A 12,703-nucleotide genomic window follows, 5' to 3' on the forward strand; every position below is an offset into this window, starting at 1 on the left:
TGGCGAGTCTGTTCTAAATTTTAAACCATTATTTACGACACCAGTCACATTTTACCTCAATATTTATGCCAGTAAAAATAGATTACTACATTCGTTTCGTTTCATAAAAAAATTGTTTATCTATAAATCCTCGTACCCAAATGACGGATCTAGAAAACTTTCTCACATTTCGTATGACCACAACGACATTTCATATTATTATTCGCTTTTTTTTTGTCACTATATCTTTATAAGATATGCTAATACCGAAGATTAATCATCGAGATAACTTTTTCTCCTATACATTAACTAAGATGTAATGGTTCCCTTCATTACCATTATACCTACCGTGCTTTTTGTAATACAAATTACTGGTGATGACCTGATAAGAAGAAAAAAACCTGCCAGCTAAGATTTAGGGTGATACAGATGAATATTTTAAGAGGTAAGTTGGGTCTCATTAATCATATGTACTTAGCTCTATGAAAGACTATTTCTCTCTGTTTGTTTGAACGTTTGTAACGTTTTTTTTTTCCCATCCCTTGGATCAAATGTCAAGTAACATTACTAAGCGAAACTACTACGTTTCAGGAGACATGGGTCAACACTTCTTTAGTATGTTTACTATTTTGGTAACATGTCGCTTATTGTTAGTCGATCGTGCGATCGCTATAGATATCTGTGTGCGAATTGTGCAACGCCATCCCTTTAAATTACATCCGTATTATTACGTTTCGTGGAATTCGTAATTTTACCGCCTTAGCTAGAAAGTTGGAAACGCCCTGTCCAAAACAAGTTTTTACAAAGAAGCCTATCCTTGGTATTAAAACGAGATCGAAAACACTAAGATTTTCATTACTGAATCAAAACAAATCTACCGTTTTAATCCATTCGGTATGCCATGACTAAAAGTACGAAACTACTGCTTGAAGAAGTTGTAAAATATTTGCGGTTAGATTATTGCATTGATATCGTTGTCGTCACGATCAAAAGATTTCTACATTTCAAAACTTCTATATGTACACGACCAGATCTTATCAATGAAATGTCCCATTCATAATTACCAGTGTCAGCCAATATTTGTCACCGATTTTACAAAAGACCTTTTACTACGATATAGTAAAATGCTTGATCTATAGACATTAAATAGTTTCACGAATTCAAATTGGATAAATGGTAATAAAAAATGTAAGACTGACAAGCCTAAAAATTCTGTAATTGACAAAAAAGAAGATAATTTTGTGCAGTGAGCATTCACATGCAGCCAAGCTTGAACCATTTTTTGTTTGCTATCTTACGAAATAATGTAACATCTTTTAAGTTAATTTTAACGATTTAACAAGCATATTTAAGGTATAATTTGAAAGGAGGCCAATTTCCAAAATTTCAACATTTTCGACACCTATGATAACAGATAATATTCATGCACAATGATACCAAAGTAATGAAATTCAATTTAATTGATAAAGTATCACCAAATGTCACAAAAGAAGAAATATATGTTTTGTACCAGCATTAAAGTCATTTTAAAAGAAAACGGTATGTAATACTAACTTTAAATTTATTTTCTTATGAAAATAGCGCTTTAAAAATTTTATTGTTGAAAATTACGTATCCGGAAGTATTTTAGAATGTTTTAAATATAACTGTAATAAGTAATGTCACAGTGTTCTATACCGAGATTATACCCAGCTAAATGAAGCTATTTTGAAAGGGTCGTTGTGAGCTTAATATTGGTGCATTTACCGAATCCTGCTGAATGGGTCGACGACAGTCCGTACAACAAAATAGGGTCGAAGAAGATTGGGGGCGAAATTAACAAGGGTCGTTTTATTCTAGGGCCAAGGTAATGGTATAACCGTTCTTCCACCAGATCCAAATATTCTGTCACACTGAGGTGATGAGCAATGAATCTGGAATCAAACTTTTCAAACACAAAGCGGTTTTTAAAAATGTAACAAATGTAAATGTGACGAACTTGAACATCCGATATAGTTTTTATACAGGTTTAGCATTAATTAAGTTTCACTGAAGGCTAAAATTATGCAAGCTTTCATTTTGTTGACATAAAAAAATTAAAGCATTGTTTTAAAACAGTTGATGTTCACGTGTGTTATAAATCTTGCTAGCTAAGCAAATTTATGTATAAAGAAATTACAACATGATATTTTATTCTCATTGTCTCATTTATTGCTTACATGTGTATTATAATCCTTCTATGTTATTCTGTTCTGAATGCATTATCAATTATATCTCCCGTTGATGAAACAGTTAAAAGGTCTTAAGGAATGTCCAGATGTTTTTGGATCCCGGCTACGCCGAATCATTTCAAACATTAATATAGCTCTATAATTTTAACTGAATCGTCTAGCGTAGGTGTAGGGACAGACCTTGCAGAATTAGGTGCGGCTGTATCCCTGCTTAATTGGGTTAGGAGTTCGACGCCCTTACTGGTTGGCACGGACTCTTTCTCATTCATCTGCTGTTTATATAGATCCTGGGATCGTAGATTTAAATCCCGATGAAAACGGATTTTGCCGCCAGGTTCCTTAAGACTCTACATAGTCTAGTAATGATCAGAAATTAACGGGCGTGGTAGCCATAATTCTGTGAGTACTTTCCGTACAATCGATGCAAAACATAAACTAAATCTTAAAGGTGTACTAGGCCTAAATATCATTATTTGAAAATACGAGCGATTCTTTCATATAGTGTATATGCAAAATTAGAATTAATAAGTTTATGTTTATTAAGTACTAGTATTTAAGTTTAAAGTACAATGGAGTCCACACATACATTTGTATATTTAGCTAAACACAGCATATGAACAGCCATTAAAAAGCTGGAAGTTCTTTAAACAGTCTATGGTTACTGTATGATATTTGATCATGAATGTAGTCGTGCATGTATGCACAAATATTTCATATACAATGTATTTAGTAAAATTAAATACATTTGAAAAGGATTTTCTAAAGTTGAAGTAAATAATTATGTAAAGATGATATTCGTGAAAGGTGGGCGTTAAATGTCTTTAAATTGCGTTGAAAAATAAACACTCTTCAGCAACATTGTAATTAACCCTGCTTGTTCGCATCCTCCAGTTACTGTGGGGTTTAGTGCCCAGTTCCACTATTGGATATATTACAATTATAGTGTACACTACAAGGAAATATTGTTTTAATAAGGAATTTTAAATGTTTTTGTAGATAATGATTCGATCGTGCACTCGTTCACCTGGTATTGTCCGTCATTCTGTCTGTGTAGCAGGTTTTGATAAAATCTAAAAAAAAAAGACTGAGATATTTATTTAGTCCTATGATGTGATTATAATTCATACAGCCCAAGATGTTACATTGACCTTATATGACCCGTATTATCTTTATGACAGGGTGTTGTTGTATTTAAGTACTTGCGACCATCTGTTATACAACATCATTTGACTTCGAGTCAAGTATGTACTCTATATCATAGAACATTGATTGAAGCACACTTGGAATTATGACCGAAACGTGATAAGGTTTAATAAAAATGACAAACCCATGTATTCGGGTAGATTTTTTGGGTACTTCACCGTCTAACTAAGTGTACGTATAAAATTTAATGTCCCTGTTATTTTAAAGGGCACTCCGTATCAAAAATAAACACCTCCATCACATTGGAATCGAAAATCGAGACAGTAATTATTAAAAGTCATAAACTGATACTGTAGTGAGCTTTATGTGTACTGTACAGAGTATAGCTAAAATATTAATTATGGTACTTTGATGTTGTTGTTTTTTCTGCGTGGCTAACGCATTGGACGAGTTTCCTACATATCTCGCTGCTTAAAATCTTACTGAGCCCTGATATAGTATATGACGCATGTGTCAGTCAGTTTATATGAAAATACCTTATTTAACTGAAAACTGATGAAACGCAATGGGAAGGCTAAAATGTTAACCGGCTTCAATAAGAAATCGTGTCTAGGAACCAGCCTAAGCTCAGTCGCGTTTAGTGACATGACACCATCGTGTTGATACTTAGGATAGGACTGTTTCATACATCTACGTATACCTCTAGCTTATTATGATACAAGCACTGAAAGGCACAGACGGCCGCGTATACATTTAAATAAATAGTACCTCCAAGAAAAATTCTCACGACATATCTTTTTGAAATTAGATTTAATTGAATATTAGTTTCCGCGCTAATTTAGAGACCTTTGACCGTTCAGAGTTTCATGAGAATGGGAATGGGAAGTTTGAAAGAAGCCCAGCGTGTTGCACTTTTAAATTGTAAAGCATGTTCAAACTTGCATTGACCTTATAGAGACAAAGGTATTCCGATAACAAATACCTCCACGAAGAAGAGCTCCTTATATTGGTTTATTCTTTCTCATTAACGAAAATCTTGTCAAAATTAATGACAATAATTTGATGGAAAGTCTCATTTAAACTGTACTCAGATTTCACGAAAATCTGTTAAGAAATCGACAAGACGTCTTATCTGATTTTAAACTAAAATCCTCTTTACAGGGGAAAGAAATCTTAAATTTAATGAATAATTGTTATTGTATGATTGCCATTCAATGTTATTTCATTTTCTTAACTAAACGGATATAGGTTCGCTATCTCCACACTGGCTCCATCTCCACACTGGCTGAAACTCCATCTCCCCACTAGGTCAGTATCTCCACATTAGCTCTCTCGCGCACACCTCATGAGCTCGGACACAAACCTCGCTCTGAGCTGTTAGCGCCACTTTATTTTCGTCTTCCATAACTTCTTAAAAATGTCATCAATATTTTATTTGGAATGTAAAGCAAGAAAAATGAGATTGATACAAATTGTTAAATATTCATATCTGTTAAATACCCGAGAGAATTCGTAAGTGGCGCGTTGACACATTCGATTGTTTGACTTGTTAAACAGATCATTTGACAAAATAATATTGTTGTTGAGATTCGAATAAATGATTCATTAGTTGTGTACAAACATCGTACCCTGGGTCTCAAGGAAAAGAAAATGTTTATTTTTCAGTCTTGGAAAGCTAACAGGTTAAAATAGCGCGACGGCGTTTAATCTCCTTAATGAGCAATTAGTAAAAAACTATAATTGGCTTGATGAATTTTCTGCATGCAGTAATACCAGGACACACACTTATTTCAAGAATAAACATCCATTAAGATGTGTCTGAAGCTAAATTATCGCACCAACATTGCTTGTTTTGTGAACGTGCACGGGCAGTACGAATCATTTACTAAAGGTTGGGTCTTACTTTGTGCTTTTTCCAACTGTCTAAGAATGTTTAATTAACATTTACAACTATAAAAGTTGTGACAAAACTGGCTGTTGAATGCTGTAACAGAACTATGCGTAATTTTCTTACTTGTACCATTGGGAGTTTTTTTAAATATGGAAACTATGTAATAAGACTTTTTACCAAAGTTTCGTAAATTCGTCGTTATAACTTATGTGAAGTTTGCATTTGCGCAAACACATCAAAGGGTAGTCCCTAATGTTTTATGTTTTTTGCTGTTGTTTTTTGGTAAAACATGTCATAATGCTATGCTTGTACAAACTGCTTTTATTTATGTCCTCAAACATTTTACCCATTTTCTATAAATTACGTCCGCTTAGATCAATAGCGAGCGCGCAGATCTACGGATCGAACTGGTCGTGAGTTCGATCCCCGGGCGAGGCGTACGTTCACTTTAAAAATTTGATAAATGACATGATAAAGTTGTTGTGTCTGAAATAATTCGTCCTCCACCTCTGATTCACGTGGAGAAGGTGGCAATTACTTGCGGAGGGACAAGTTAATTATGTTTGTTTGTTTTGGGTTTAACGCCGTTTTTCAACAGTATTTCAGTCATGTAACGGCGGGCAGTTAACCTAACCAGTGTTCCTGGATTCTGTACCAGTACAAACCTGTTCTCCGCAAGTAACTGCCAACTTCCCCATATGAATATCAGAGGTGGAGGACGAATGATTTCAGACACAATGTCTTTTATCAAATCGTCACGGAGAACATACGCCCCGCCCGGGGATCGAACTCGCGACCCCACGTAGACAAACGCTCTCCCTACTGGTACAGAATCTAGGAACACAGCTGATACATAATTAAAATACTGTTGAAAAACGGCGCTAAACCCAGTACAGCTATTTGATATTTTCTATGAAGCTGAAATGATTTGAGTTTGGAGGAAAAATGCTAGTTTTTGCTTTGTTTATGCAGTTGTTTGCTTTATAACATTCTCTTAATTTCAAAGCTTTGAAATTTGACACTACTTAAATGCTGAAAGCAAAAACGTTACGCCAGGCAAATACCATTTAATTCAGTTTGACGGTTAATAAAAAGGAGAGGAATGCACGAATGCATGAATTTACAAATAATATCTTAAAGTACACTCTTTACCACTTTCAAAACCTTAATCAAAATACAAGAATAAAAGCAAAACTAACGTTGCACGTCTGAACAATCCTTCATTAACTCGTTGGATTGTTTTTTTTTGTTTTTTTTTGGTTTAATTAATTATTATAATTAAGAACCTTGTTAAAGTTTTAAGTTAACGCCTTTTAACAGAAGAAACTGGTACTACATGAGGAAAATGTGTCATGAACATGTGATGTGATATTTACATAACCTTTTTTGTGTTCTACATGTAAACATGTCTGACTCAGTCGTCTGTGTGTTCTTTGTTTTTACATACTTTTTTTGTTACGAGCTGAAAAGAATATTCTTGGTAATCGAGTTTTCTGTAAAGTTTAAATATACAATAAAAATTATAATTCCGTTCAAATCCGACGAACGAAATAAACATTTTCTAAAGAATAAATACGACAAAAACAAGAAGTTCTTCATGACAAAATGGCCTTTTCTAATTCATTAAAGATGCATAAACATTTAAATATCCTGTGATAAAATCTCAAGGAATTTTGCGTGAGAGACTTGCATGCAGACGACAATACACGTGCACCTGCTGACCTCTCTTTCATTTGTAATTTATAGTATAAAGACGGCGGTATCATACATTGACGAAGATTCGGTATGAAATTACAAGCTGTTGCCTTGTCATACAATGTTTTTATTTAGATTTTTGTTGCATTTTTTTTTTGCATTTTCACTGCACAATAAGTCTGGCGATGTTATTTATTAGTCTGAAATTTAAATATCCTGTTTTATTGTAGTGTATGAAATATGTACGAAGCCGGACGAACGTTTTCAATATGCAACTTAAGTAAAAAACGATTTCAGTTTCAGTTTCATTGATGTGTCAGTATTGTAGAAAAAGTCAGTAAGGTATAGCTATTATCAAACTAGTTAACACTTTTTTATGCTGTTTGACAATGCGAATGTTCAAGAAGCCACACAAGTTGCCTAGTCCCCATTACGTTATTCACGTGCGTTCAGGACTGGTTCTACGATGTTCCGAATGGACTTCGCACTGGCGAACTGTCGACACCTGCTGATGAAAGAGCGATGTTACGATAAGACGATGCGGCAGCAGGACAACAATACGATGCGACAGCACGATGGCATCGTATTGTCTTGCTGTTTCATCGTTTCATAAGACGGCCCTATCGGAACACCGAAGGATTTTCATAAACATAATAATATCATAATGTTCATCTTCGTTGTAACTGAATGGAAAGAGGCTCAATGTACTTCAAAAATAATTTTCATATCAGTGTATGACTTTTTTTTAGCTATACGAGATTTTAGTTTCCTTTTAAAAGTAAATGTACCAGTCATCAACGTTGAAAACTGAGTCATATTGCCGTCTTCACACCCCATGCTGTTTGTACCAGGGACCACGAAAATGTTGTCTTTCATCGGTCTATGTTTAACTTATAATTACGGAAGTTTTGCACAAGTTTGTGACTGTTGCCGCAGTGGGAGTGTTTAACCCTATTTAGTCACCTCTGTTCGGGTTATACAGGATGCCATGTACTGTGGTTGTTTTGTTAATTAGTAGTTGTGACTGTTTTCCTTTCCTATGTTTTGTTTTTCTACTTATCGCGTGCCTTCATGATTATAGAATAACAGTTTTTGTCCACTGCAATCTATTTTTGTATACCGTCTACAGTTTTTGCTGTACAAACTAGAACGGCTTAATTCATCATCCATGTTCCGGAGTGTGAAAGCGCCAGAGGTCTAACTGTATATAGATAGCGGAACGCATTTCATTCATTTGTACTTATGTATTTTTTCTACCCAATCCCCGGCCCCCATCCAATCATAACATTCTAAAGTCAAATGAAAATTATACATGCACAGAGACCACATTCAGTCAATGCTATTATTAAACCTATTGATTACGAGCAAAGCCATTCTCGTTTTCACCCATGATAAACGTGTACGGTTGATGTATATTTTATTTGCAGTTAAAATTCCGACACTGCAGTCCTATTAGTGCACAACTACACAACGGAATGTCCGACTATTCAGATATGCTCTTGGTGCATCCAGATGGATTTTTAATAGCTTTTTCAGATGTTTAACCACAAAGAAAGCGTTTTTAGTGAAAAAATTCTATTTTCGTGTTTTCTATTCATGATTCAATGCAATCAATGCAATAACGTACATGACATTATTGCCCATTGATAATTTGCATCATTTCAAACTTTCCACTTCGCTGAAAATTTGGGGCGGCAGTGGCCGTTGGGTACGACCAATTTCAAGTTCATCTTTTCTATTTTCTTCTTCATCTCCGATTTTATCTGGTACAATAATAATGACGACACATTGTGACAGTTTTTTTGAGACAACTTTTGTACAAATTATTTTGTGAACTTTAAACTTTTGAACCGTGTATTTTGACAGATCCTGTTGACGATAGAAGACGTTCGAGTAACAGTCAGTGCATGATCTTGTCCTGGACGAAAATTAGTTACATCTCGATTAACGTACACTGTATACTAGTAGTACATTAAATATACAGTCAAACCTGTATCGAACAGCCAGCGAACTGGCAGCTTAAGACAGGTGGCTGGTTAGGACGAGTTAAAATTAAAATAAAATATCAGTTTGGGAATTAAACATGTATTAAGCAGCTTGCCAAGGGTGAAACACAATATGGCAGCTGAATAAAGACAGGTACACTGCTTAGTATAAGTTGATATTAAAACAAACAAAAAATCAATTTGGAAAGTTAGCTGACCGGCTGCTTAAAGCAAGTGGTTGTTTAATGCAGGTTTGCCGCTTAGGCAGGTTCATCTGTAGAGAAAATTGTAATAGCTGAACTTCTATGTAAGTTCTATTTCATTCCTCGCAAAGGAGACACTTGTCGAGTATAAGATAATACAACAAGAAATTTATCATTAATGTCAGTCTGTTAAGAATCCTAAAACACTGCATATGACTGAGGTATACTGCTAAAAGACGTTAAAAGTTAAAAAAAAACAAAACGACATACAGTAATTTAGTATAAAATAAACACGTCACTGTTACATATCTCTATATATTTTTATACATATGTCATATTTACAATGCTATGAATATTTCAACAGTCTAAAGGAAATTGCCGTTGCTTGTATATATTGTATGTTTGATGTTGAATACTTTGACACGAATGCTGTATAAACTGACAGCGAGTATGGGTAAGTGCTGTCAACACTGACCATAAATAAATCACAAGATGATTAAGACAGTGTCTAGTCATTAGTATAGGTGCTTACATCTTGAGATATGACAGTATAAAAGGGTAGTGGAAAATGATATAGGTGTCTGTCTGCATGAAGCACCATTGTAACATGTAAATGAAACAAAGTTCACAATCCAATGGTAATGACAGAGTGGGCGCAGTAGTCTGTAAGTAAAACGCTAGGCCTCGAAAAATGGGGGTCGTGTGTTGAAACCCCCGGTTTACCTGCTAAAACCGCTATCATTCTATGGAATGGGAGTTCCGTGTATTGCTGCTTTACACCTGACATACTAAAGAACCAGGGAGGCTTCTGGAATTGGAGCGTCTTCTCTGTCTTGCAGAATCCTCTTACTTACATCACTAAGTCTTTTGGAGGAGTTGCCCATATGGGCTACCGGTGGCGACTATAACTTAGCTTACAAACAAACTAAACAAGCATGATTGTAACACTAAATGATATAACTGCACAAAGTAAAGATTCTGACAGAGTTGGCACAGTAACGTGCTGGACCACGAAACAGGGGTCGCTGATTCGATCCTCTGGTCTTCCAATTAAAGTTAAAAGTCATTCTGTGGGATGGGAGTGTCCTTGATTGGTACTGAACATGGTACATAATTAGGGAACTTCTGCATCTAGGGTGGTTATCTGTACCTTGCACTGTTCTTCCACCCAACCATAGTAGCTTCTGGAGGAGTGTTCCATACTGGTAATCGGTTGTGACTTTAAATATACCGGTTAATGCCTCTTAACTTGTTCCGTTCCGTTCCGTTCGGTTCCGCAAAGTACCATTAGCATATACCGTCATAAAAGTAAGTTCGTTAAGCTATCTCATCAAAATTTTTGAAGACTTACAGTATGTAACAGAAAAAAATGTTGATAAAAAAAAAAGATTTTTCATTTCTTTATATTATAGTGCGTAAATGTAGCGGATCATTCGAAAATAGAATTATTATACCATGACAACATTAAACCACATTTCTTAGTGATGTTCCCCTGCACAATATGTGATCATTCATTAACTATCTAAAATGAAATTCTTTAAAGTAATATATTTTGCGGGACGTCCTCGAAACACTTGAGCAACTACATAAAGTCGTTTACTTAAAACGCTTTCGTGAAAAGGCTATAAAATATCATTACTTAAACGTGTGCATGCACATTGTATATATATGATAAGTATATTAAATATAGGCTGTACAAAAACGTGAGAAGTGTATGTCTCTAAATGCAATTTTTTTTAGATCTAATCAATGCTCATTTTAGGCGACTACATGATAGGGGTTTTGAACATACATATTAGACATTGATTAATGTTTAATTACATCTGCGATTTTCCTCATATAAATATGTTTTGATTTGTTTATAAATTATTTTATCACATGTTTGACGTTGCGGGAGTGTAATAAAGCCATTACATAAAAATGATAATACACTAGAACGTAAGTGTAATAAAGCTTTGACATCGACGTCGTTTACAATATAGGAGACGTTGGTCAAATTGACTTGCTTATAATAGTTAAAGATTCTGCATTCTGCATAATGCCCATTAGGCATAATGTCTTTTCGTCCATTTGTCTGTTCGACCAAACGTGTTTCGACGAAATGTCGTGCACCCGTTTCGGCAGGAAAAGCTAACATGTGATAAAAAGAGTATTACATTTGTGATTTTCTACATGGAATTATTAAACTCGTTGAATAAAATCGATAAAATGCCCGCATTTTGTTACTTTATTCAACTCGTTTAATAAATTCAATATGAAAAGACACTCATGTAATATCCTCTGTATACAAAATAACATTATCGATTGAGAAGTGCAACAAATTCTAAGAAATATCAGATAAGACTTTAGTCTGACCATTATTAGAAGTACAAGTGCGTATCTAAAAAAAAAAAAATATACATGTAAACGGAAACAGCACAAACAATGGTTTTTTTTCCTGTATATAGTATTAGCCATATTTTCCGCCTGTAACTAAATATCACAATTCATGTTACATGTATTTACTCACGTCTTGCTTATTTGCCATGTTTTCAGTCCAAGGACTAATTTCTATATAATCTTATATCTGAAAATGTATGTGTCTGGAAACTGGCCCTGTCCGGATATTGGTTCCCTTGCAGCCATTATAGCTGAAGAATCGTTTATTTAGAAGAAAAGAGAAAATAGTTTGTTTAGTAATTTGTCAGAACGATTAATTATGACTTGTTTAGGTAGCAGATGGCGGTTTTTTCTAGTACTTCGGACTTCCGAGCGATGTGGCCAAGTCAGACGGCTTCCGATATCTTACGAGATGCAGACCTGAAAATAAAAAGATACCGGTTTACATCTTACTTGAAGAAGAAATAAAATACATAGTAAACTTCATACAAAGCACAGATTTTTAAATCTACAAGCCACCTGAAAGATAATTTCAGCCCGCGAAAATACATGACATTTCAGCCCAAATTAGCCATATCTCCAACTGGCCTTAAAATGTTAGGGGAATGGATAGAGACAAATGGCCACTTGCATTCTGTACTCAGTTTCAAGTATTACTTGCAGAGCTGGACAAAAATACCTGTCAACCGGTTACTTTTTTCACTATTTTCAACTGTGTGAGGCCTATATGACATTTGACAGTTCACGAGACGCTCAATGCTGATAGTGGCATATATGCATTTCAAGCAGTTATATGAAAATGATGCCATCAAGCTTACATTCGCATCTGCCAGAATTTCTGCAACATACCATTCTTAAACTTGTTAATCACAAACTCACATCAACAAATATTTCAAACACCAAAACTGCCTTCACTTCAAGGTTTTATCTCTAATGACAGATTTTGACCCTGGCCAATTCGAATCTGTGGCTGGAAACTACCAACTGCTACCTTAGTCAGTTAGTCATTAAGAGTTACTTCCCTTTAATAAATAGTGCTTATTTTTATTCCGTCTCGGTTCGACAGGCCGGTATTACGGTACGATTTGTTTCAAATCTGGTTCGGAATCTTGTAAATTTTCATTTAGGGTCAGCATATTATAAGATGGGTGCCGCACCATTAGTTTTATAAATTAATCATTGCGTCAATCCACACCATGATTGTTCCTTCCAATGACA

General features: G+C 34.9%; 1 protein-coding gene across 3 annotated transcripts in view; it reads left to right on the forward strand.

Annotated features, from left to right (window-relative positions):
* Window positions 1-12,703, forward strand: part of LOC123541870 (uncharacterized) — a 69,779-nt gene that overhangs the window by 27,923 nt on the left and 29,153 nt on the right. The window lies entirely within an intron of this gene.

The sequence above is a fragment of the Mercenaria mercenaria genome, chromosome 19, assembly GCF_021730395.1.
Source record: "Mercenaria mercenaria strain notata chromosome 19, MADL_Memer_1, whole genome shotgun sequence".
NCBI lineage: Eukaryota > Metazoa > Mollusca > Bivalvia > Venerida > Veneridae > Mercenaria > Mercenaria mercenaria.